Source organism: Arachis stenosperma, chromosome 6, assembly GCF_014773155.1.
Source record: "Arachis stenosperma cultivar V10309 chromosome 6, arast.V10309.gnm1.PFL2, whole genome shotgun sequence".
Taxonomy (NCBI): Eukaryota; Viridiplantae; Streptophyta; class Magnoliopsida; order Fabales; family Fabaceae; genus Arachis; species Arachis stenosperma.
This window is the reverse complement of record NC_080382.1, coordinates 39,192,279-39,217,447: the sequence shown is the minus strand read 5'-3', so window position 1 is coordinate 39,217,447 and position 25,169 is coordinate 39,192,279. Positions and strand designations below refer to the sequence as shown.

At 42.7% G+C, this 25,169-nt stretch overlaps 1 non-coding gene across 1 annotated transcript; it reads right to left on the bottom strand.

Moving 5' to 3' along the window:
* Positions 1 to 24,863: 24,863 nt before the first annotated feature.
* On the bottom strand, positions 24,864 to 24,971 carry LOC130937231 (small nucleolar RNA R71). The gene has a single exon (XR_009068458.1). It is a non-coding gene; the product is annotated as a small nucleolar RNA R71 (small nucleolar RNA).
* Between the last annotated feature and the right edge of the window lie 198 nt (positions 24,972 to 25,169).

The window sequence follows — 25,169 nt, the reverse complement described above, 5'->3', positions numbered from 1 at the left end:
AGCTATCATGAAGCTGAATGCCAAGTTGTTTGGTAATGAGACTGGGGAAAGTGAACCTCCCTTGCTCATTAGTGAACTGGATACCTGGATTCAGCAAATTCTACCTCAAAAGAAACAAGATCCTGGTAAGTTCTTAATATCTTGTACCATAGGCACCATGACCTTTGCAAAAGCTCTGTGTGATCTGGGGTCAGGGATAAATCTTATGCCACTCTCTGTAATGGAGAAGCTGGGGATCATTGAGGTACAACCTGCCTTGTTCTCATTACAATTGGCAGACAAGTCATTGAGACAAGCTTATGGAATAGTGGAGGACGTGTTAGTAAAGGTTGAAGGCCTTTACATCCCTGCTGATTTCATAATCTTAGACACTAGGAAGGAAGAGGATGAATGCATCATCCTTGGAAGACCTTTCCTAGCCACAGCAGGAGCTGTAATAGATGTCAACAGAGGTGAATTAGTCCTTCAATTGAATGGGGACTACCTTGTGTTTAAGGCACATGGCCATCCCTCTGTGACAAAAGAGAGTAAGCATGAAGAGCTTCTCTCAGTTCAGAGTCAAGAAGAGCCCTGGTGGACGAAATTGTGATCACCAAAAAGTTGGTCTCTTTGTACTTGTATGAAATTTAAATATTGGCTCTATTGGAATTTATGATCACAACTCCATTCAACTAACTAGCAAGTGCACTGGGTCGTCCAAGTAATACCTTACATGAGTAAGGGTCGATCCCACGGAGATTGTTGGTATGAAGCAAGCTATGGTCACTGTTCATACCCTGACCGGGCTCCTCATACTCGGTCAATCCATGAAAGGTCCGACCTCATCCAAAGGCCCACGCCTAAAGGTCGGACCTCGGACATCATAGCAAGGAAGGCCCATCAAAAGGAACGCAGCCCAAAACCTAAAGGCCGAAATAGGCCTAGAAGAGGCGGTTCCGCAAAGATAGAGATAAAACTCCCAAAAGATAAGATAAGATAAGAATATCTTATCCAGGGAAGATCACGGCCAACTACTATAAATACACTGGAGCACCCAGGTATGGCATTCATTCCACATTCTACACATATCTGCTTGGACCCATGCTAACTTAAGCATCGGAGTGTCATTGCAGGTACCACCACCAACCACTCCACAAATCAAGCTCGGGTCCCTGACCCTCACCTCGGGCCATCCCAAGACGACCGAGCTACACGTTTCAGGTAACCCTCGGAACATTGGCGCCGTTGCCGGGGACCTGGAAGTCATCCCTCTACCATGGCGGACGACCCTCACAACAATGACCACGCTGCATCTGAACAAGAGGAAGAAATCGACACCGGAGAACGTCCGGATAGCCCTCTATCACCACGCACTCCAGGAGGAAACAAACAGAATCGCCCAAAGACATCACTCCCAAACAAAGATCCGCAAAATCCCGAAAAAGAAGAGAGCTCGGAAATTCTAGAAGCAGTCCGGGCATAACAAAACCAACTGAAACAACTCGAAGAGGACATAAAGAGGCAGAAGGAAACTGAACAAGATCTGAGAAGGGAGGCTCGCAAGCGCAGAGAATTAGAAGAAAAACTACGGAAAATAGAGGCCAACCTGAAAGATCGGACAGAACGCGGCACCACCCCCGAAGACAGCCATGATCCCTTCACACAAGAGATCATGAAGGAGAAGGTACCGCGAAACTTCAAACCACCCGATATGGATCTCTACGACGGCACCACCGATCCAAATCACCACCTCAGCAACTTCAGAAGCAGAATGTACCTGGTCGACGCCTCCGACGCCATTCGATGCAAAGCCTTCCCCACCACTCTCACCAAGACAGCCATGAAGTGGTTCGACAACCTGCCACCAAGATCAATCACCAGCTTCGAAGACCTGACCAAAAAATTCCTAACAAGGTTCTCTATTCAAAAGGACAAGACAAAACATGCCCCCAGTCTACTCGGGATCAAACAAGGTAACCAAGAAACCCTACGAGAATACATGGAGCGATTCAACAAAGCCTGCCTGGACATACAACACTTACCCACTGAAGCAGCCATCATGGGACTAGCAAACGGCCTAAAAGAGGGACCGTTTAGCCAATCCCTATCCAAACGATACCCGACCTCCCTGTACGAGGTGCAGGAGCGGGCAGAAAAATATATCAACATGGAGGAAACCTCCCAGCTAAGAGACTCTTCTAGGAAGGAATCAACCTACCCACTCCGAGATCGAGATCGGGAACAGAAGAAGAAAGAAGAACCCAACTCGGACAAGCCACGGAAGTACCACAACTACACCCCCTCCGAGTCTCCCTGGTAGACGTCTACAGAGAAGTGTGCCACACCGAAAGGATCCCCCCGCCTCGACCTCTAAAACACAAGAGAGCGGGGAGAGATCGGTCCGAGTACTGTGAATATCACAAACTCTACGGCCATCCTACTAACGACTGCTACGACCTAAAAAATGTTATAGAAAAGCTAGCCAGAGAAGGAAAACTCGACAGATACATAGCAGAAAAAAGAGAAGAGACCAGGAAGAGAAGGCGGGGAGATAACGAAGGTCGGGCCGAACAAACCCCTCGGACCCCCGAAAGGCACGTTCACATGATAAATGGAGGTTTTGCAGGCGGAGGAACATCCAGGTCCTCGCGAAAAAGACACCTCAAAGAAGTCTATCACGTCCGAGAAGACAGTCCCTTACCCGAGTTACCTACTATCTCATTTACCCGAGAAGATGCTCAAGGGATAATACCCGGGCACGACGATCCAATGGTAATCACCATTATCCTAGCAAACGCCAACTTACATCGAACCCTGATTGACCAGGGAAGCTCAGCAGATATCCTGTTCAAAACGGCCTTCGACAAGCTCGGACTTGAAGAAAAAGAGCTAAAAGCCTATCCCACCGACCTATTTGGGCTAGGGGACACCCCGATCCATCCCTTAGGATACATCTCGCTACACACTACCTTTGGAAGAGGCGAGCATTCTAAAACATTAAGCATCGACTACATTATAGTCGACGTCACTTCAGCATACAACGCCCTCATTGGGCGACCAACCCTGAACAGATTAGCAGCAATAGTCTCGACCCCACACCTCTGTATGAAGTTCCCTACCGCAAAAGGAATCGCTACCCTAAAAGGTGACCAAAAACTAGCGCGGCGATGCTACAACGAAAGCCTGAGCCTAAAAGGGAAAGAAATCAACACAATAGAACTCGGACGAGTTCAAGCCCGAGAAGATCTTCGGCCACAACCAGAGGGAGAAACCGAAAAAGTCCAGATCGGGAGCACACCTGAAAAAATAACAAACATAGGAGCAAACCTTGAGGCAGGACTAAAAGAGGAACTCATAACCCTCTTAAAAGGGAATTCCGACCTCTTCGCCTGGAAAGCCTCCGACATGCCAGGCATAAGCCCCGACCTGATGTGCCATAAGCTATCAGTATACCCGGGATCCAGACCGGTCCAACAAAGACGCCGGAAGCTCGGACCCGAACGCATGCAAGCAATAGAAGAACAGGTACGAGCACTGCTAGATGCAGGGTTCATTAGGGAAGTAAAATACCCCCTATGGCTCGCAAACGTGGTCCTGGTAAAAAAGCAAAACGGAAAATGGAGGATGTGCGTCGATTACACGGATCTCAACAAAGCCTGCCCCAAAGACCCATATCCATTACCAAACATCGACGCCTTAGTAGACGCAGCCTCAGGCTACAGATATCTCTCCTTTATGGACGCATACTCGGGATACAATCAAATCCCGATGTACGCACCAGACCAAGAAAAGACCTCGTTCATAACCCCGAGGGCAAACTACTGCTACGTAGTAATGCCCTTCGGGCTGAAGAACGCAGGGGCAACCTACCAGAGGCTAATGAACAAAGTGTTCTCAGAACACATCGGACTACAGCTAGAGGTGTACGTCGACGACATGCTGGTAAAGACACAAGAAGACAGAAACTTGCTGACCGACCTCGCCAGCGTCTTCGGCACCCTCAGAAAACACAACATGAGACTTAACCCGACAAAGTGCACCTTCGCCGCAGAAGCCGGAAAGTTCTTAGGCTTCATGCTGACTCAAAGGGGCATCGAAGCAAACCCGGACAAATGCCAAGCGATACTCAATATGAAGAGTCCGACGTGTGTCAAAGAAGTACAGCAACTGAATGGAAGGCTAGCCGCCCTATCAAGATTCTTGGCAGGATCAGCGATAAAATCGCTACCTCTCTACTCGCTCCTAAAGAAAGGAAAACCCTTCTCATGGACCCCGGAGTGCGAAAAAGCCTTCCAAGAATTCAAGGAATTCCTCGGGCAGCCACCAATCCTGACCCGACCTTTAAAAGGAGAAGAACTCGTACTATACCTCTCGGTTGGAAATCGAGCAGTCGCTTCAGCGTTAATACAAGAAAATGACCAAGGACAACGCCCCATATACTTTGTAAGCAAGGCACTACAAGGGGCCGAATTAAACTATCAGAAGATAGAAAAATTCACCTACGCCCTAGTGTTCACAGCTCGGAGGCTCCGTCCCTACTTCCAAGCCCACACCATCAAAGTCCGAACAAACCAACCCATGAGACATATCCTACAAAAAACAGACCTAGCAGGACGAATACTGCAATGGGCGGTGGAACTGTCCGAGTTCGATCTCCACTATGAAGCCCGGACTGCCATAAAATCTCAGTATCTAGCCGACTTCATCGCAGAATACACTGAAACCCCTGGAACCCCACTCTCATGGAACCTGTATGTCGACGGATCCTCAAACAAAACAGGAAGCGGAGCCGGGGTTATACTCGAAAGCGACCAAGGAACGCGGATAGAACTATCCCTAAAATTCGAGTTCCAGGCTTCAAACAACCAAGCCGAATACGAGGCCCTACTAGCAGGACTAAAGCTAGCCGAAGAGGTCGGAGCCCAGAAAATCACGATCTTCAGCGACTCCCAGGTCGTCACATCACAAGTAAATGGAAGCTACCAGGCCAAAGACCCAACTATGAAAAAATATCTGGACCAAACGCAAGCACAATTACGCCGCTTTTCAGAAATACAGGTCCAGCACATACCCCGGGAACAAAACGCCCGGGCAGATGCCCTCTCAAAACTCGCCAGCACCAAGCCCGGAGGCAACAACAGAAGTCTCCTCCAGGAAACCTTGCAATCTCCCTCCGTGATAAGAGAGGAAGAAACGCTAAATATATCCAACCAACAGCAAGGATGGATGACCCCCATACTCAACTACCTGAAGTCGGGAACTCTCCCCACCGAAAGAAAGGAAGCTAAAAGACTCACGAAAGACGCCCAGAATTATACACTAATTCACGACGTATTGTACAGAAGAGGATTCTCAAACCCCCTCCTTAGGTGCGTCCCAACCTCAGAAACAAAGAGCGTCCTCGAAGAAGTCCACGGAGGCATGTGTGGGAACCATCTCGGAGCTCGGGCATTATCCAAGAAAATAGTCCGAGCCGGGTTCTACTGGCCGACCTTGCAGAGAGACGCAACGGAATTTGTGAAAATATGCCCCCCCTGCCAAAAACACGCCAATTTTCACAAGGCACCGCCCGAAGACCTTATCAGCATCACCGCACCATGGCCCTTCGCAAAATGGGGACTTGACCTACTCGGCCCGTTCCCCCAAGGACCGGGGCAAGTCAAATACCTCATTATAGGGGTCGACTACTTCACAAAGTGGATCGAAGCTGAACCCTTAGCCACCATTACGGCTCAGAAAAGTCATCCAAATTCCTATACAAAAACATTGTCACAAGGTTCGGAGTCCCCTACTCCATCACAACGGACAATGGAACACAGTTCACAGACACAAGTTTTCAGAACTTGGTGGCCGAACTAAAAATCAAACAGCAATTCACCTAAGTCGAGCACCCACAAGCCAATGGACAAGCAGAGGCTGCAAATAAAGTTATCTTGGCCGGGTTAAAACGGAGACTCCAAGAAGCCAAAGGGGCATGGGCCGAAGAGCTTCCCCAGGTGCTATGGGCATATCGGACAACTCCACACTCTACAACGGGAGAATCCCCATTCCGACTAGCCTACGGGATGGAGGCAATGATTCCTATCGAAATAGAGGAGGGGTCACCTAGAACCATCTTCTACAACGAAAAAGGTAACCCGCAGGCGCAAAGGGAAGAACTCGACCTCCTCCCCGAGGTCCGAGAAAGAGCCCGAATCCAGGAAGAAGCCTTAAAACGGCGAACGGCACTCAGATACAATCAGAAAGTAATAAAGCGTAGCTTCTCCATTCACGACCTGATTCTAATCCGAAATGACATCGGAACACAAAAGTCGGGAGAAGGAAAGCTAGCTGCAAATTGGAAAGGGCCCTACAAGGTAACAGAAGTCTTAGGGACAGGCTACTACAGAGTATCCGACCTAGAAGGCAATGAGCTGCCCAGGGCCTGGCACGCCTGTAATCTAAGACGGTACTACAGCTAGAAAAATTTAACCCGAGGTGTACTCTTTTTCCCTACAAGGGTTTTTTAATGAGACACCCGGTTAAAAAAGACACCCGACCTAGTCAAGGGTAAACACTCTGTAAATATTCTTTCTTTTTAATACTAATCAAATTTTTCTATTTTCTTTTCTCCTTCCTCATGATGAAACAAATCCTAGAAAGTACCCCGCCAAGGCGCATTAATTTATGCTCGGCAAAACGCAAAAAATCATTTGCCAAGAGACCACACAAGGTCGGCAAAGATAAAGCGACGAGGTTCAAATTAATGTGAGAAGTTATAAAGCAACTCTGAAAAGGCTCAAAAAAGCCAAATAAAAAGAGATTACAAAAATAACTTAAAAGGCCGACCAACAATAAGGTCGGACCCAAAGAAGGGAGGTACTCGAACGCCCGAGGTCCGAGAAAAAAGCCCGGATCCAAGAAAGAAGCCTTAAAAAGGCAAAGGCCAAGATTTCGAAAACGCTTACTAAAAAGTTGTTATCCAAAAAACAACTAGAAAAGTACAAGCGAAGAAACGAAATCGAAGGAAAAATTCCAAAGCGCTAGCTAAAAAGTTGTTATCCCAAAAACAACTAAAAAGCATAAAAGCGGAACAAAGGTCAAAAGCCCAAGCAAGGGTAAAACAAAAAGTTCCAAGCGCAAGCTAAAAAGTTGTTATCCAAAAACAACTAAAAAGCATAAAAGCGGAACAAAAAGTCAAAACAAAAACGCCGCATAATAAGCTAAAAAAGTTACTACAAGTAGCTAAAGGCAGAAAGGCGTCCAAAGTGTTCACAGAAACCATCCAAAAACAAAAGAGCCCACAGGCCGGGCAAAAAACCAAAATAAATGACTACAGAGGATCAAGCTCCTTTCCGGTCTCCACATCGGTAGAAGGCTGTGGAGGAAGAACCATAGAAATCGGGACAGCCTTGACAGCACCATCATCTCGAGTTGAAATCTCCACACTAGAACTATCCCCGGCCAAATGAGAAGTCGGGTTCGCAACCGGAACATTGGAGTCGGACACCGGAACTTTGGGGTCGGACACCGGAGCCTCATCCTCGTTGGGAGCAGGAACAATCTTTCCCTCCACCACAACGTTATCCGTACTAAATAAACTCAGATCCAGGTCGGGAGCAAGAACCCGGACCTGATCCTTCAAATTTGCAAACATAGCATCCATACCCTTGGCCACATGACCTTCCAGCTCAATAAAGTCATCCTGAGCAGATTGCAACCTCTCCTTCGTCTCCACAAGCTCGGCATATATCCGAGTATAATTCTCCGTCGCCGCCTTCGCCATCTCCTCAGATGCTTTCGCCGCCGCCACAGCCGCGGTAGCTTTAGCTTTCTCTTTCTCCAAAGAGGCCTCCAGCTCAGTAATCCTGGCAGCCTTCAGCTCACTAATCTTCTCGAGCTCAGACTGAGCCTTCTCAAGTCGGGAGCTGGTCGCGCCAATGGGGGATTTCTTGAACTCCCGGGCAATAGCAGCATGAAGACTGGCCATCCGGACACAACTCCGCGCCATGTACTGAAAATGGTGCTCCATAGATACGTCATCAGTAGAAATAAAAGTCTGAGGGAGAATATGCTGTTCAATCCAACCAAGAGCATCAAAATCCTTATCGTTAAAACCCGCAAGCTCCTGAGAAGTCTTCTGCTTCTTGGGAGGAGGACCCGAGAACGGAGGAGGAGAAGAGGTAGCAGGCCCAGAGGCCGGAGGGTCTTGATTTATAGCTCGGAACTCGGGAGTCGGAATAGTCTTCGACCGAGTAGTAACACCCACAGTAGCCTTCTTCGGAGAAGATTGGGCAGAAGCCCCCCCGGCCTCGATATTTCGAGCAGCCACAGACTTCTTCGTCCGACGAAGGAACTTCATGGAATCCGCCTGAGAAGACATCTCTGCAGAAACAAAAGAAAAGGATTATCACAATAGAAATCCCACCAAAAACAAGCAAAGCCAAAATACTAAAAAAGATGAATCTCGGAGAGGTCGGGAACTACCTAACTCGGAACGGAGAAGGCTCGGATCACCCAACATTTTCTTTGTGTCCAAGTGAGGTGCCCAACCCCATAAACTGCTCACCACACCCACAAAGGCCTGCTCAACCTCATCTAGACTCTCAAAAGTATACTTAGCAGACACTACATTCTCCTGCCAACAAAGAGGAAAAGAAGGTTCCCCACTCTCATCTAGAAAGAAAGGTCGGACGTCTCCAACAGCCCGGACCTTGAAATAAAAGTTCTTGAAATCATGAAAGGACTCATCATAAAGGGTACAAAACTTCCTCCCCTGGTTAGCCCTAAAAGAGACCCAAGCCACCTTCCCTCCACCCGACCCCGGCTTCGTCAACACAAACAAATAGGAAAAAAGAGAAATAGAGGGAACGACGCCCAAAAACTGACACAAAAGTTGAAACAGCTTTAAAAACGCCCAAGAATTTGGATGGAGCTGCGTAGGGGCAAGGTTACAAGACCATAACACCTCGGACTCCAGGTCGGTAAAAGGAAGTCGGACGCTCAGCTTAGAAAAGAAACAATCATAAGCATAAAAGAAGAGTTTCTCGGAACTTTCTAGGGGCGGGAAGCACACTCTTTCCTCGGACTCCGGGGCTACCAGTTCATAATCCCTCTCAGACTCTCTATTCTCACATATGCTACAGTGCCTACGGAACCTAGCTAAATATTCAGAATCTACCACAGAAGGGACTTTTAGGGGGAGAGGGTCTACCCAACCAAGACCACTTGGAATCTTGGTCGACATCGCTTGAAGAACCTTTCGAGACATAAAACTCTTACCTACAAAGAAGAAATACAACAGGAAGCAAAAATCACATAAAGCAGACAGCGAAAACCCGTTCAGCCAAGCAAGAAACAAGAACCCAACAAAGTAAATGCGGCAACCCGGAACAAAGTACCAGAAAACAAAAAAAGAACCCCCCCATATACAAACAAAGCAATGGCGGCGCCTCTTTTCGGGGCAACCCAGGCATAAAGAAAAAGAAGCAAACAAAGAGCCACACGAAGAACAGAAGCATATGATCACAAGAAAATGGGAAACTGGGGAAACAAACCTGGAAAGAAAGAAAACGAAGGCGAAAAGCTCCGAAGCAAAGAGAACAAAGCGGCGGCGCAAAGGAAACCCCGGAAAGACACACGGAAAGATTCGGGGAAGAAGAACAAAGAGAGAGGAGAAGCGATGCTCGAAAAAGGAGATGGCGAAACTTAGAAAAACAGAAAAAGAGCAGAATAAAACGCATAAAAGGGGGAAAGGGGCAAATAAATAATGCCTTCACAGAGCCCGAAACGGAAATCGAGGAAGAAACGGTAAAATGCAATAAATGCAGGAACGGCCATTTTTGAAATTTGAAAAACTACTATGCCTGAGCTCGACCTCCCAAAAAGGACGAACTCGGGCAGGGGCACTGTTCATACCCTGACCGGGCTCCTCATACTCGGTCAATCCATGAAAGGTCCGACCTCATCCAAAGGCCCACGCCTAAAGGTCGGACCTCGGACATCATAGCAAGGAAGGCCCATCAAAAGGAACGCAGCCCAAAACCTAAAGGCCGAAATAGGCCTAGAAGAGGCGGTTCCGCAAAGATAGAGATAAAACTCCCAAAAGATAAGATAAGATAAGAATATCTTATCCAGGGAAGATCACGGCCAACTACTATAAATACACTGGAGCACCCAGGTATGGCATTCATTCCACATTCTACACATATCTGCTTGGACCCATGCTAACTTAAGCATCGGAGTGTCATTGCAGGTACCACCACCAACCACTCCACAAATCAAGCTCGGGTCCCTGACCCTCACCTCGGGCCATCCCAAGACGACCGAGCTACACGTTTTAGGTAACCCTCGGAACAGTCACCTTGTAAATCTTAGTTAGGCGGATTAAATTGGTTTATGATAAGTTTGAAAATTAATAATAAATAATAAAAAGAAAATAAAATAGGATAGAAATACTTATGTAAATTAATAGTGGGAATTTCAGATAGGCGTATGGAGATGCTGTGCTCCTCTTGTATTTCTACTTTCTTATTACATTCATCCAATCCTTCTTACTCCTTTCCATGGCAAGCTGTATGTAGGGCATCACCGTTGTCAATGGCTACATCCCATCCTCTCAGTGAAAATGGTCCTATGCTCTGTCACAGCACGGCTAATCATCTGTCGGTTCTCAATCAGGTTGGAATAGAATCCTTTGATTCTTTTGCGTCTGTCACTAACGCCCAGCCTTCAGGAGTTTGAAGCTCGTCACATTCATTCAATACCGGAATCCTACTCGGAATACCACGGACAAGGTTAGACTTTCAGGATTCCCGGAATCCTATTCGGAATACCACAGACAAGGTTAGACTTTTCAGATTCCCATGAATGCCGCCATCTATCTAGCTTATACCACAAAGATTCTGTTGGGGAATCTAAGAGATATGCGCCCGGCCTAAGGTAGAACGGAAGTGGTTGTCAGTCACGCGCGTTCATAGGTGAGAATGATGATGAGTGTCACGGATCATCACATTCATTAAGTTGAAGTGCAACATATATCTTGGAATAAGAATAAAAGAGAATTGAATAAAAAGTAAGAGTAATTGTATTGAAACTTGAGGTACAGCAGAGCTCCACACCCTTAATCTATGGTGTGTAGAAACTCCACCGTTGAAAATACATAAGTGAAAGGTTCAGGCATGGTCGAATGGCCAGCCCCCATGGTCTAAGGACTAGGCGTCCAGAGATGTTCCTTAGATCTAAAGTGATCAAAAGATAAGACTATCAAAAGATGTCTAATACAATAGTAAATTATCCTATTTATACTAGACTAGCTACTAGGGTTTACATGAGTAAGTAATTGATGCATAAATCCACTTCCAGGGCCCACTTGGTGTATGCTTGGGCTGAGCTTGGTCTATCCATGAGCTGAGGCTTCTCTTGGAGTTGAACTCCAAGTTATAACGTGTTTTGGGCATTCAACTCCGGATCATGACGTGTTTTTGGCGTTTAACTCCAGACAGCAGCATGTACTTGGCGTTCAACGCCAATTTACGTCGTCAATTCCCGAATAAAGTATGGACTATTATATATTGCTGGAAAGCTCTGGATGTCTACTTTCCAACGCCATTGAGAGTGCCATTTGGACTTCTATAGCTCCAAAAAATCCATTTTGAGTGCAGGGAGGTTAGATTCTAACAGCATCAGCAGTCCTTTTGTCAGCCTTTTTCAGAGTTTTGCTCAAGTCCCTCAATTTCAGCCAGAAATTACCTGAAATTACAAAAAAACACACAAACTCATAGTAAAGTCCAGAAATGTGAATTTAACATAAAAACTAATGAAAACATCCCTAAAAGTAGCTTGAACTTACTAAAAACTACCTAAAAACAATGCCAAAAAGCGTATAAATTATCCGCTCATCAAGCCCCCACAGTCAAAGTCTAAGTTTGGTGTTGGGAGGCCACAACCAAACTTTAAGTTTGGTGTTAAGACCCCATATCCAAACTCTAAGTTTGGTGTTGGGACTATACAACATTGACCTGATCACCTTGCGGCTCCATGAGAGCCACTGTCAAGCTATTGACATTAAAGAAGCGCTTGTTGGGAGGCAACCCAATTTTATTTATCTAATTTTTATTTTATTTTATTTTATTGTTAGTTTGTGTCTTATTAGGTACATGATCATGTGGAGTCACAAAAAAAAAATATAAAAATTAAAAACAGAATCAAAAACAGCAGAAGAAATAAAAAATCACACCCTGGAGGAAGCACAGACTGGCGTTCAACGCCAGTAAGGAGCATCTGGCTGGCGTTCAACGCCAGAACAGAGCATGAATCTGGCGCTGAACGCCAGAAACAAGCAACATTCTGGCGCTGAACGCCAGGAATGTGCCTAGAAGAAAAGCTGGCGCTGAACGCCAGTAACAAGCATGAAACTGGCGTTCAACGCCAGAAACATGCTTTACATGGGCGTTGAACGCCCAGAACACCACTCGGCGTTTAAATGCCAGAATGGTATGCAATGGCATTTTACATACCTATTTGGTGCAGGGATGGAATTCCTTGACACCTCAGGATCTGTGGACCCCACAGGATCACCTCAGGATCTGTGGACCCCACAGGATCCCCACTTACTATATTCCCACCTTACCTCCTAATCCTATTTTCACTCTTCCCCATGTCACACTTTCCAAAAACCCTTCACTAATCACCTCAATCTCTCTTCCCAATTACCCCCTTCACCACTCACATCCAACCACTCTTCCCCATAAACCCCACCTACCTTCAAAATTCAAAAACATTTTCCCACCCAATCCCACCCTAAATGGCCGAACCTACCCTCTCCCCTTTTCCTATATAAACCCCTCCATTCTCCTTCATTTTCACCCAACACAACCCTCTTCTCTCCCCCTTGGCCGAATACACATTCACCCTTCTCCTCCATATCTTCTTCTTCTTCTTCTTCTCTTCTTTCTTCTCTTGCTCGAGGGCGAGCAATATTTTAAGTTTGGTGTGGTAAAAGCATAAGTTTTTTGTTTTTCCATTACCATCAATGGCACCTAAGGCCGGAGAATCCTCTAGAAAAGGAAAAGGGAAGACAAAAGCTTCCACCTCCGAGTCATGGGAGATGGAAAGATTCATCTCCAAGAGCCATCAAGACCACTTCTATGATGTTGTGGCAAAGAAGAAGGTGATCCCTGAGGTCCCTTTCAAGCTCAAGAAAAATAAGTATCCGAAGATCCGACATGAAATCCGAAGAAGAGGTTGGGAAGTCCTAACCAACCCCATGCAACAAGTCGGAATCTTAATGGTTCAAGAGTTCTATGCCAATGCATGGATCACTAGGAACCATGATCAAAGTATGAACCCGAGTCCAAAGAATTATCTCACAATGGTTCGGGGGAAATACTTAGATTTTAGTCCAGAGAATGTGAGGTTGGCATTCCACTTGCCCATGATGCAAGGAGATGAACGCCCCTACACTAGAAGGGTCAACTTTAATCAAAGGTTGGACCAAGTCCTTATGGACATATGTGTGGAAGGAGCTCAATGGAAGAGAGACTCCAAAGGCAAGCCAGTCCAACTAAGAAGACTGGACCTCAAGCCTGTGGCTAGAGGATGGTTGGAGTTCATTCAACGCTCCATCATTCCCACTAGCAACCGATCTGAAGTTACTGTGGATCGGGCCATCATGATTCATAGCATCATGATTGGGGAGGAAGTAGAAATTCATGAAGTCATCTCCAATGAAATCTACAAAATAGCCGACAAGCCCTCCACCATGGCACGGCTAGCTTTTCCTCACCTTATTTGCCATCTATGTTACTCAGCTGGAGTTATCATAGAAGGAGACATCTCCATTGAAGAGGATAAGCCCATCACCAAGAAGAGGATGGAACAAGCAAGAGAGACCCTTCACGGTTCTCAAGAGATGCATGAGGAAGCTCATCATCAAGAAATCCCTGAGATGCCTCAAGGGATGCACTTTCCTCCCAACAACTATTGGGAACAACTCAACACCTCCTTAGAAAATTTGAGCCACAATGTTGAACAATTAAGGGTGGAACATCATGAGCACTCCATAATTCTCCATGAAATAAGAGAAGATCAAAGAGCAATGAGGGAGGAGCAACAAAGGCAAGGAAGGGACATAGAAGAGCTTAAGAACATTGTTGGTCCTTCAAGAAGAAGACGCCACTAAAGGTGGATTCATTCCTTGTTTTTATTTCTTTCTGCTTTTCGTTTTTTTATGTTAAGTTTATCTATGTTTTGTGTCTCTACTTCATGATCATTAGTAGTTAGTAACTATGTCTTAAAGTTATGAATAATTCCATTAATCCTTCACCTCTCTTAAATGAAATATGTTTTAATTCAAAAGAACAAGAAGTACATGAATTTCGAATTTATCCTTGAATTTGATTTAATTATATTGATGTGGCGACAATACTTTTTGTTTTCTGAAAGAATGCTTGAACAGTGCATATTTTTGATCTTGTTGTTTATGAATGTTAAAATTGTTGGCTCTTGAAAGAATGATGAACAAAGAGAAATGTTATTGATGATCTGAAAAATCATGAAATTGATTCTTGAAGCAAGAAAAAGCAGTGAAAAAGAAAGCTTGCGAAAAAAAATGGCGCAAAAAAAATAGAAAGAAAAAGAAAAAGCAAGTAGAAAAAGCCAATAGCCCTTAAAACCAAAAGGCAAGGGTAAAAAGGATCCAAGGCTTTGAGCATTGATGAGCGGATAATTTATACGCTTTTTGGCATTGTTTTTAGGTAGTTTTTAGTAAGTTCAAGCTACTTTTAGGGATGTTTTCATTAGTTTTTATGTTAAATTCACATTTCTGGACTTTACTATGAGTTTGTGTATTTTTCTATGATTTCAGGTAAATTCTGGCTGAAATTGAGGGACTTGAGCAAAACTCTGAAAAAGGCTGACAAAAGGACTGCTGATGTTGTTGGAATCTGACCTCCCTGCACTCAAAATGGATTTTCTGGAGCTACAAAAATCCAAACGGCGCGCTCTCAACGGCGTTGGAAAGTAGACATCCAGAGCTTTCCAGCAATATATAATAGTCCATACTTTATTCGGGAATTGACGACGTAACTTGGCGTTGAACGCCAAGTACATGCTGCTGTCTGGAGTTAAACGCCAGAAAAACGTCATGATCCGGAGTTGAACGCCCAAAACACGTCATAACTCGGAGTTTAACTCCAAGAGAAGCCTCAGCTCGTGGATTGATCAAGCTCAGCCCAAGCATACACCAAGTGGGCCCCGGAAGTGGATTTATGCATCAATTACTTACTCATGTAAACCCTAGGAGCTAGTTTATTATAAATAGGATGATTTACTAATGTATTAGACATCTTTGGTCTCAGTTTTGTTTTATTCTTCATCCTAAGAGGCTATTGATCACGTTTCAGGGGGCTGGCCATTCGGCCATGCCTGAACCTTTTACTTATGTATTTTCAACGGTGGAGTTTCTGCACACCATAGATTAAGGGTGTAGAGCTCTGCTGTACCTCAAGTATTAATGCAATTCTATTTTCTTTTATTCAATTCTATCTTATTCTTATTCCAAGATATTCATTCGTACCCAAGAACATGATGAATGTGATGATTATGTGACGCTCATCATCATTCTCACCTATGAACACGCGTGATTGATAACCACTTCCGTTCTACATGCAACTGAGCTTGAATGTGTATCTCTTAGATTTTCCAACAGAATCTTCGTGGTATAAGCTAGATAGATGGCGGCATTCATGAGGATCCGGAAAGTCTCACCTTGTCTGTGGTATTCCGAGTAGGATCCTGGGAATCCGGAAAGTCTAACCTTGTCTGTGGTATTCTGAGTAGGATTCCGGTAATGAATGACTGTGACGTGCTTTAGACTCGCAAGTGCTGGGCGTTAGTGACAGACGCAAAAGAATCAAGGGATTCTATTCCAGTAGGAGCGGGAACCAACCAGTGATTAGCCGTGCTGTGACAGAGCGCGTGAGCGTAGTTTTCACTGCGAGGATGGGATGTAGCCTTCGGCCAGTGTGATGCCTCCAAACGATTAGCCATGCGAGTGACAGCCGCAGAGGACCATTTTCCCGAGAGGATTCAAAGTAGCCATCGTCAAACGGTGAACCCCTATACACAGCTTGCCATGGAAAGGAATAAGAAGGATTGAGTTGAAGCAGTAGGAAAGCAGACGTCCTTGAGCCATACAGTATCTTCATATGCTTATCTGAAATTCCCACCAATGAATCTGCATAAGTATCCCTTTTATTATTTCTTTTTATTATTTGATTTTTTAAATTCCATAATTTTATCTGCCTAACTGAGATTTACAAGGTGACCATAGCTTGCTTCATACCAACAATCTCTGTGGGATCGACCCTTACTCACGTAAGGTTTATTACTTGGACGACCCAGTACACTTGCTGGTTAGTTGAACGGAGTTGTGAAAACAACCGATGCCATAATAATGATTTCATACAAATACAAAGAATAAGGATCACAATTTCGTCCACCAAGTTTTTGGCGCCGTTGCCGGGGATTGTTCGAGTATGGACAACTGACGGTTCATCTTGTTGCTCAGATTAGGTAATTTTCTTTTCAAAAATCTTTTTCAAAATATTTCTTTTATTTTTCGTTTTTCTAAACTTTATTTTCGAAAAAAAAATTTAATAAAAATCCAAAAAAATAATAAAATCATAAGAATCAAAAATATTTTGTGTTTCTTGTTTGAGTCTTGAGTCAATTTTTAAGTTTGGTGTCAATTGCATGCTTTTAAAAATTTTTTCTTGCATTTTTCGAAAATTCCATGCATTCATAGTGTTCTTCATGATCTTCAAGTTGTTCTTGATAAGTCTTCTTGTTTGATCTTGATGTTTTCTTGTTTTGTGTCTTTTCTTGTTTTTCATGTGCATCTTTGCATTCATATTTTCCAAGCATTAAAAATTTCTAAGTTTGGTGTCTTGCATGTTTTCTTTGCATCAAAAATTTTTCAAAAATATGTTCTTGATGTTCATCATGATCTTCAAAGTGTTCTTGGTGTTCATCTTGACATTCATAGCATTCTTGCATGCATTCATTGTTTGGATCTAAAAGTTTCATGCATTGAGTATTTTTGTTGTTTTTCTCTCTCATAATTAAAAATTCAAAAATAAAAAAAATATCTTTTCCTTATTTCCCTCCAAATTTTCGAAATTTTGGGTTGGCTTGGTCAAAAATTTTTAAAAATTAGTTGTTTCTTACAAGTCAAGTCAAAATTTCAATTTTAAAAATCTTATCTTTTCAAAATCTTTTTCAAAAATCATATCTTTTTCATTTTTTTATTATTTTCAAAAAAAAATTTTTAAAAATTATTTTTCAAAAATCTTTTTCTTAGCTTTTATATCTAATTTTCGAAAATTAGCTAACAATTAATGTGATTGGGTCAAAAATTTGAAGTTTGTTACTTTCTTGTTAAGAAAGGTTCAATCTTTAAATTCTAGAATCTTATCTTGTAGTTTCTTGTTAGTTAAGTCATTTTAAAAATTAAATCTTTTTCAAAATATCTTTTTCTTAAAACTTTTATCTTATCTCTTTATCTTATCCTTTTTAAAATTTTATATTTTTCAAAATTTGATTTCAAAATATCTTATCTAACTCCTTTTCTTCTTATCTTTTTAAAATTTTGATTTCAAATCTTTTTCAATCAACTAACTAACTTTTTGTTTGTTTCCTATCTTTTTCAAAACCACCTAACTACTTCTCCCTCTTCTATTTTCGAAAATATCTCTCTCTTTTTTCAAAAATTCTTTTTAATTAACTAAGTGTTTCATGTTTTAATTTTAATTATATTTTATTTTTAATTTTCGAAAATCACTAACCCTTTTTTAAAATTATTTTCGAATTCTCCCTCCTCTTTTCTTCTTCTATTTAATTATTTAATTACTAACACTTCTCTTCACCTCTCTTCATCCATAAATCCGAATCCATCTTTCTTCATTCTTCTACTCCCTTCTTTTTCTACTAACATAAAGGAATCTCTATACTGTGACATAGAGGATTCCTCTTTCTTTTCTTGTTTTCTTCTCTTTCATATGAGCAGGAACAGGGATAAAGACACTCTTGTTGAAATTGATCCAGAACCTGAAAGGACTCTGAAGAGAAAATTAAGAGAAGCTAAATTACAACAATCCAGAAACAACCTTTCAGAAATTTTCGAACAAGAGAAGGAGATGGCAGCCGAAAATAATAATAATGCAAGGAGAATGCTTGGTGACTTCACAAAACCAACGTCCAAGTTTGATGGAAGAAGCATCTCCATTCCTGCCATTGGAGCCAATAACTTTGAGCTGAAACCTCAGCTAGTTGCCTTAATGCAACAAAACTGCAAGTTTTATGGACTTCCATCTGAAGATCCTTATCAGTTTTTAACTGAGTTCTTGCAGATCTGTGAGACTGTAAAGACGAATGGAGTTGATCCTGAAGTCTACAGACTCATGCTTTTCCCTTTTGCTGTAAGAGACAGAGCTAGAATATGGTTGGATTCACAACCCAAGGATAGCCTGGACTCATGGGATAAGCTGGTCACTGCCTTCTTGGATAAATTCTTTCCTCCTCAAAAGCTGAGCAAGCTGAGAGTGGATGTTCAAACCTTCAAACAAAAAGATGGTGAATCCCTCTATGAAGCTTGGGAAAGATACAAGCAGCTGACCAAAAGATGTCCATCTGACATGTTTTCAGAATGGACCATTTTAGATATATTCTATTATGGTCTCTCTGAATTTTCGAAAATGTCATTGGACCATTCTGCAGGTGGATCTATTCACCTGAAGAAAACGCCTGAAGAGGCTCAAGAACTCATTGACATGGTTGCAAATAACCAGTTCATGTACACTTCTGAGAGGAATTCCGTGAATAATGGGATACCTCAGAAGAAAGGAGTTCTTCAAATTGATACTCTGAATGCTATATTGGCTCAGAACAAAGTGTTGACTCAACACGTCAACATGATCTCTCAAAATCTGAATGGATGGCAACATGCATCCAACAGTACTAGAGAGGCAGCTTCTGAAGAAGCTTATGATCCTGAGAACCCTGCCATGGCAGAGGTTAATTACATGGGTGAACCTTATGGAAACACCTATAACTCATCATGGAGAAATCATCCAAATTTCTCATGGAAGGATCAACAAAAGCCTCAACAAGGCTTTAACAATGGTGGACGTAATAGTTTGGGTAATAGCAAGCCATATCCATCATCTTCTCAGCAATAGACAGAGAATTCTGAACAAAACACCTCTAATTTAGCCAATCTAGTCTCTGATCTGTCAAAGGCCACTTTCAGTTTCATGAGTGAAACAAGATCCTCCATTAGAAATCTGGAGGCACAAGTGGGCCAGCTGAGTAAGAAAGTCATTGAAACTCCTCCCAGTATTCTCCCAAGCAATACAGAAGAGAATCCAAAAGGAGAGTGCAAAGCCATTGACATAGTCAATATGGCCGAATGCACAAGGGAGGAGGAGGACGAAAATCCTAGTGAGGAAGACCTCCTGGGACGTCCCTCAAGCAAGAAGGAGTTTTCTATTAAGGATCCAAAGGAATCTGAGGCTCATACAGAGACCATAGAGATTCCATTAAATCTCCTTCTGCCATTCATGAGCTCTGAAGACTATTCATCCTCTGAAGAGGATGAAGATGTGACTGGAGAGCAAGTTGCTCAATATTTAGGAGCTATCATGAAGCTGAATGCCAAGTTGTTTGGTAATGAGACTTGGGAAAGTGAACCTCCCTTGCTCATTAGTGAACTGGATACCTGGATTCAGCAAATTCTACCTCAAAAGAAACAAGATCCTGGCAAGTTCTTAATACCTTGTACCATAGGCACCATGATCTTTGAAAAAGCTCTGTGTGATCTGGGGTCAGGGATAAATCTTATGCCACTCTCTGTAATGGAGAAGCTGGGGATCATTGAGGTACAGCCTGCGTTGTTCTCATTACAACTGGCAGACAAGTCATTGAGACAAGCTTATGGAATAGTAGAGGACGTGTTAGTAAAGGTTGAAGGCCTTTACATCCCTACTGATTTCATAATCTTAGACACTAGGAAGGAAGAGGATGATTGCATCATCCTTGGAAGACCTTTCCTAGCCACAGCAGGAGCTGTGATAGATGTCAACAGAGGTGAATTAGTCCTTCAATTGAATGGGGACTACCTTGTGTTTAAGGCACATGGCCATCCCTCTGTGATAAAAGAGAGTAAGCATGAAGAGCTTCTCTCAGTTCAGAGTCAAGAAGAGCCCACACAGTCAAACTCTAAGTTTGGTGTTGTGAGGCCACAACTAAACTCTAAGTTTGGTATTAAGACCCCATATCCAAACTCTAAGTTTGGTGTTGGCAACTATACAACATTGACCTGATCACCTTGTGGCTCCATGAGAGCCACTGTCAAGCTATTGACATTAAAGAAGCGCTTGTTCGGAGGCAACCCAATTTTATTTATCTAATTTTATTTTATTCTATTTTATTGTTATTTTGTGTTTTATTAGGTACATGATCATGAGGAGTCACGAAAAAATCATAAAAATTAAAAACAGAATCAAAAACAGCAGAAAAAAATTCACACCCTGGAGGATGCACAGGCTGGCGTTCAACGCCAGTAAGATGCATCTGGCTGGCGTTCAACGCCAGAACAGAGCACCATTCTGGCGCTGAACGCCAGAAACAAGCAACATCTTGGCACTGAACGCCAGGAATGTGCCCAGAGAGGAAAAGCTGGCGCTGAACGCCAGTAACAAGCATGAAACTGGCGTTCAACGCCAGAAACATGCTTTACATGGGCGTTGAACGCCCAGAATGTGCACCAATGGGCGTTTAAACGCCAGAATGATGCACGAAGGCATTTTACATGCCTATTTGGTGCAGGGATGGAATTCCTTGACACCTCAGGATCTGTGGACCCCACAGGATCACCTCAGGATCTGTGGACCCCACAGGATCCCCACCTACCATATTCCCACCTTACCTTTTAATCCTAATCACACTCTCCTAATCCTATTGCACTCTTCCCCATATCACACTTCCCAAAAACCTTCACCAATCACCTCAATTCCTCTTTCCAATTACCCCATTCACCACTCACATCCATCCACTCTTCCCCATAAACCCCACATACCTTCAAAAATTCAAAACCAATTTCCCACCCATTCCCACCCAAAATGGCTGAACATAACTCCCCCCTCTCCCTATAAATACCCTTCCTTTCTACTTCATTTTCACAAAACACAACCCCTTCTTCTCCCACATAGCCGAACCTACTTCTTTCCCTCTCCTCCATATTTTCTTCTTCTTCTTCTTCTTTTCTTCTTTCTTCTATTGCTCGAGGGCGAGCAATATTTTAAGTTTGGTGTGTGATGAGCGGATAATTTGTACGCTTTTTGGCATTGTTTTTAGTATGATTTTAGTAGTTTGAGTTGAGTTTTTAGTATATTTTTATTAGTTTTTAGTTAAAATTCACTTTTCTGGACTTTACTATGAGTTTGTGTGTTTTTCTGTGATTTCAGGTATTTTCTGGCTGAAATTGAGGGACCTGAGCAAAAATCTGATCCAGAGACTGAAAAGGACTGCAGATGCTGTTGGATTCTGACCTCCCTGCATTCGAAGTGGATTTTCTGGAGCTACAGAAGCCCAATTGGCGCGCTCTCAACGGCGTTGGAAAGTAGACATCCTGGGCTTTCCAGCAATATATGATAGTCTATACTTTGCCCAAGATTTGATGGCCCAAACCGGCGTTCAAAGTCACCCTCAGAATTCCCAGCGTTAAACGCCGGAACTGGCACCTAAATGGGAGTTAAACGCCCAAACTGGCATAAAAGCTGGCGTTTAACTCCAAGAAGAGTCTCTACACGAAAATGCTTCATTGCTCAGCCCAAGCACACACCAAGTGGGCCCGGAAGTGGATTTTTATGTCATTTACTCATCTCTGTACACCCTAGGCTACTAGTTTTCTATATATAGGACCTTTTACTATTGTATTTATATCGGGAGATCTTTGAATCTTTTGATCACTGGGAGGCTGGCCTCACGGCCATGCCTAGACCTTGTTCTTATGTATTTTCAACGGTGGAGTTTCTACACACCATAGATTAAGGTGTGGAGCTCTGCTGTACCTCGAGTATTAATGCAATTACTATTGTTCTTCTATTCAATTCCGCTTGTTCTTTGTCCAAGATATCACTTGTTCTTCAACTTGATGAATGTGATGATCCGTGACACTCATCACCATTCTCACTCATGAACAAAGTGACTGACAACCACTCTTATTCTACAAGCATACGAGGCTCTAGTGTTTATCTCTTGGATTCTTTAACCGAAATCTTCGTGGTATAGGCAAGAACTGATGGCGGCATTTAAGAGAATCCGGAAGGTTTAACCTTGTCTGTGGTATTCTGAGTAGGATTCAATGATTGAATGACTGTGACGTGCTTCAAACTCCTAGCAGGCGGGGCGTTAGTGACAGACGCAAAAGAATCACTGGATTCTATTCCGGCCTGACCGAGAACCGACAGATGGATAGCGGTGCCGTGACAGGGTGCGTTGAACATTTCCACTGAGAGGATGGGAGGTAGCCACTGACAACGGTGAAACCCTTGCATAAGCTTGCCATGGAAAGGAGTAAGAAGGATTGGATGAAGACAGTAGGAAAGAAGAGAGACGGAAGGGAAGGCATCTTCATACGCTTATCTGAAGCTCTCACCAATGATATACATAAGTATCTCTATCTTTATCTTTATGTTTTATTCATCATCTATACCCATTTGAGTCTGCCTGACTGAGATTTACAAGGTGACCATAGCTTGCTTCATACCAACAATCTCCGTGGGATCGACCCTTACTCACGTAAGGTATTACTTGGACGACCCAGTGCACTTGCTGGTCAGTTGTGCAAAGTTGTGTAGAGATCACAATTTCGCGCTACCAAGTTTTTGGCGCCGTTGCCGGGGATTGTTTCGTGTATGGACAACTGACGGTTCATCTTGTTGCTTATATTAGATATTTTTCTTCAGAGTTCTTGAGAATAAATTCTAGTGTTTCATGATGATCTGTTGAAGTCTGGCTGGCTGAGAAGCCATGTCTAATCTCATTGGACCGAGGTTTCAACTTACCATCATAAGAGCTTGTTGATCTCTATCAATCTTGCTATTGGAGCAATGATCTGCTAAGGCTTGGCTGGCCATTGGCCATGTCTAGTGTTTTAGACCGAAGCTTTCTTTGAAAGCTTGGCTGGCTGTAAAGCCATGTCTAATTCCTGGACCGGAGTCTTAGACTAGCATTGCAATGATTCCTGGAATTCAAATTGAGAATTCTGAAACTTTTATTTTCTAGTTTCATATAATTTTCGAAAAACCACAAAAAAACTTTATAAAAATCATAAAAACCAAAAATATTTTATGTTTCTTGTTTGAGTCTAGTGTCTAATTTTAAGTTTGGTGTCTTGCATGCCTTGTTTATTTGATCTGGTTCTATTTTCAAGTCAATAGTACAGGGAACTGAAGATTCAGAACATGCAGCAGAGGAATTACACAGAAAAAGCTGGGCGTTCAAAACGCCCGGAAGAAGGACAGACTGGCGTTTAAACGCCAGCCAGGGTACCTGGTTGGGCGTTTAACACCCAAAAAGGTAGTGCATTGGGCGTTAAACGCCAGAATGTGCACCATTCTGGGCGTTTAACGCAGGGATGGCACAAGGGGGAGGTTTTGTTTTCAAAATCAAATTTTTTCAAGTTTTCAAAGTTTTTCAAAATCAAATCTTTTTCAAATCATATCTTTTCAATCAAATGTTCTCAAAATCAATTTCTTTCCTTTTTCAAAGATACTTGCTAACAATTAATGATTTGATTGAACAATTCAAGTATGTTGCCTTTTCTGTTGAGAGAGGTTTAATGTTTGAATCATATCTTTCTTGTTAGGCAAAGTCATTAATTTTTAAAATCAAATCTTTTTAAAATTGTTTTCAAATCATATCTTTTCAATCATATCTTTTAAAAGCATAATTTTTTTATCATATCTTTTAATCACATCTTTTCAAAACAGTTTTTAATCATATCTTTTTGATTTCTAATTTCAAAATCTTTTTCAAAAAATTACTTGATTTCTTTCCCATCTTGATTTTCGAAAATCAATTAAAGTTTTTCAAAATGTTTTCAAAATATTCATTGATTTTTGAAAATTTCTTCCTCTCTTCCCACATCCTTCTATCTATGGAGTACCACTCCTTCTCAATGCACAATTCGAACTCTATCTAATTAAGTTCGAATCCTCTACCTTTCTTTCTATTTTTGTTCCTCTGACACCTCAAGGAATCTCTATACTGTGACATAGAGGATTCCACATTTTCTTGTTCTCTTCTCTTTCATATGAGCAGAACAAAGACAAAGGCATTCTTGTTGAAGCTGACCTGAACCTGAAAGGACCTTGAAGCGAAACTAAGAGAAGCTAAGGCACAACTCTCTGAAAAGGACCTAACAGAAATCTTCAAAGAAGAAGAAGACATGGCAGCCGAAAACAACAACAATGCAAGGAAGGTGCTGGGTGACTTTACTGCACCTACTCCCGACTTCTATGGGAGAAGCATCTCTATCCCTGCCATTGGAGCAAACAACTTTGAGCTTAAGCCTCAATTAGTTTCTCTAAGCAACAGAATTGCAAGTTCCATGGACTTCCTTGGAAGATCCTCATCAGTTCTTAGCTGAATTCTTGCAAATCTGTGACACTGTCAAGACTAATGGGGTTGACCCTGAGGTCTACAGACTTATGCTATTCCCTTTTACTGTAAGAGACAGAGCTAGGACATGGTTGGACTCACAACCTAAAGAAAGCCTGGACTCTTGGAAAAAGCTAGTCAATGCCTTCTTGGCAAAATTCTTTCCACCTCAAAAATTGAGTAAGCTTAGAGTGGAAGTCCAAACCTTCAGACAGAAGGATGGAGAATCCCTCTATGAAGCTTGGGAAAGATACAAACAATTAATCAGAAAATGTCCTTCTGACATGCTTTCTGAATGGAGCATCATAGGTATTTTCTATGATGGTCTCTCTGAACTATCCAAGATGTCTTTGGATAGCTCTGCTGGAGGATCTCTTCATCTGAAGAAGACGCCTACAGAAGCTCAAGAGCTAATTGAAATAGTTGCAAATAACCAATTCATGTACACTTCTGAAAGGAATCATGTGAACAATGGGACAAATCAGAAG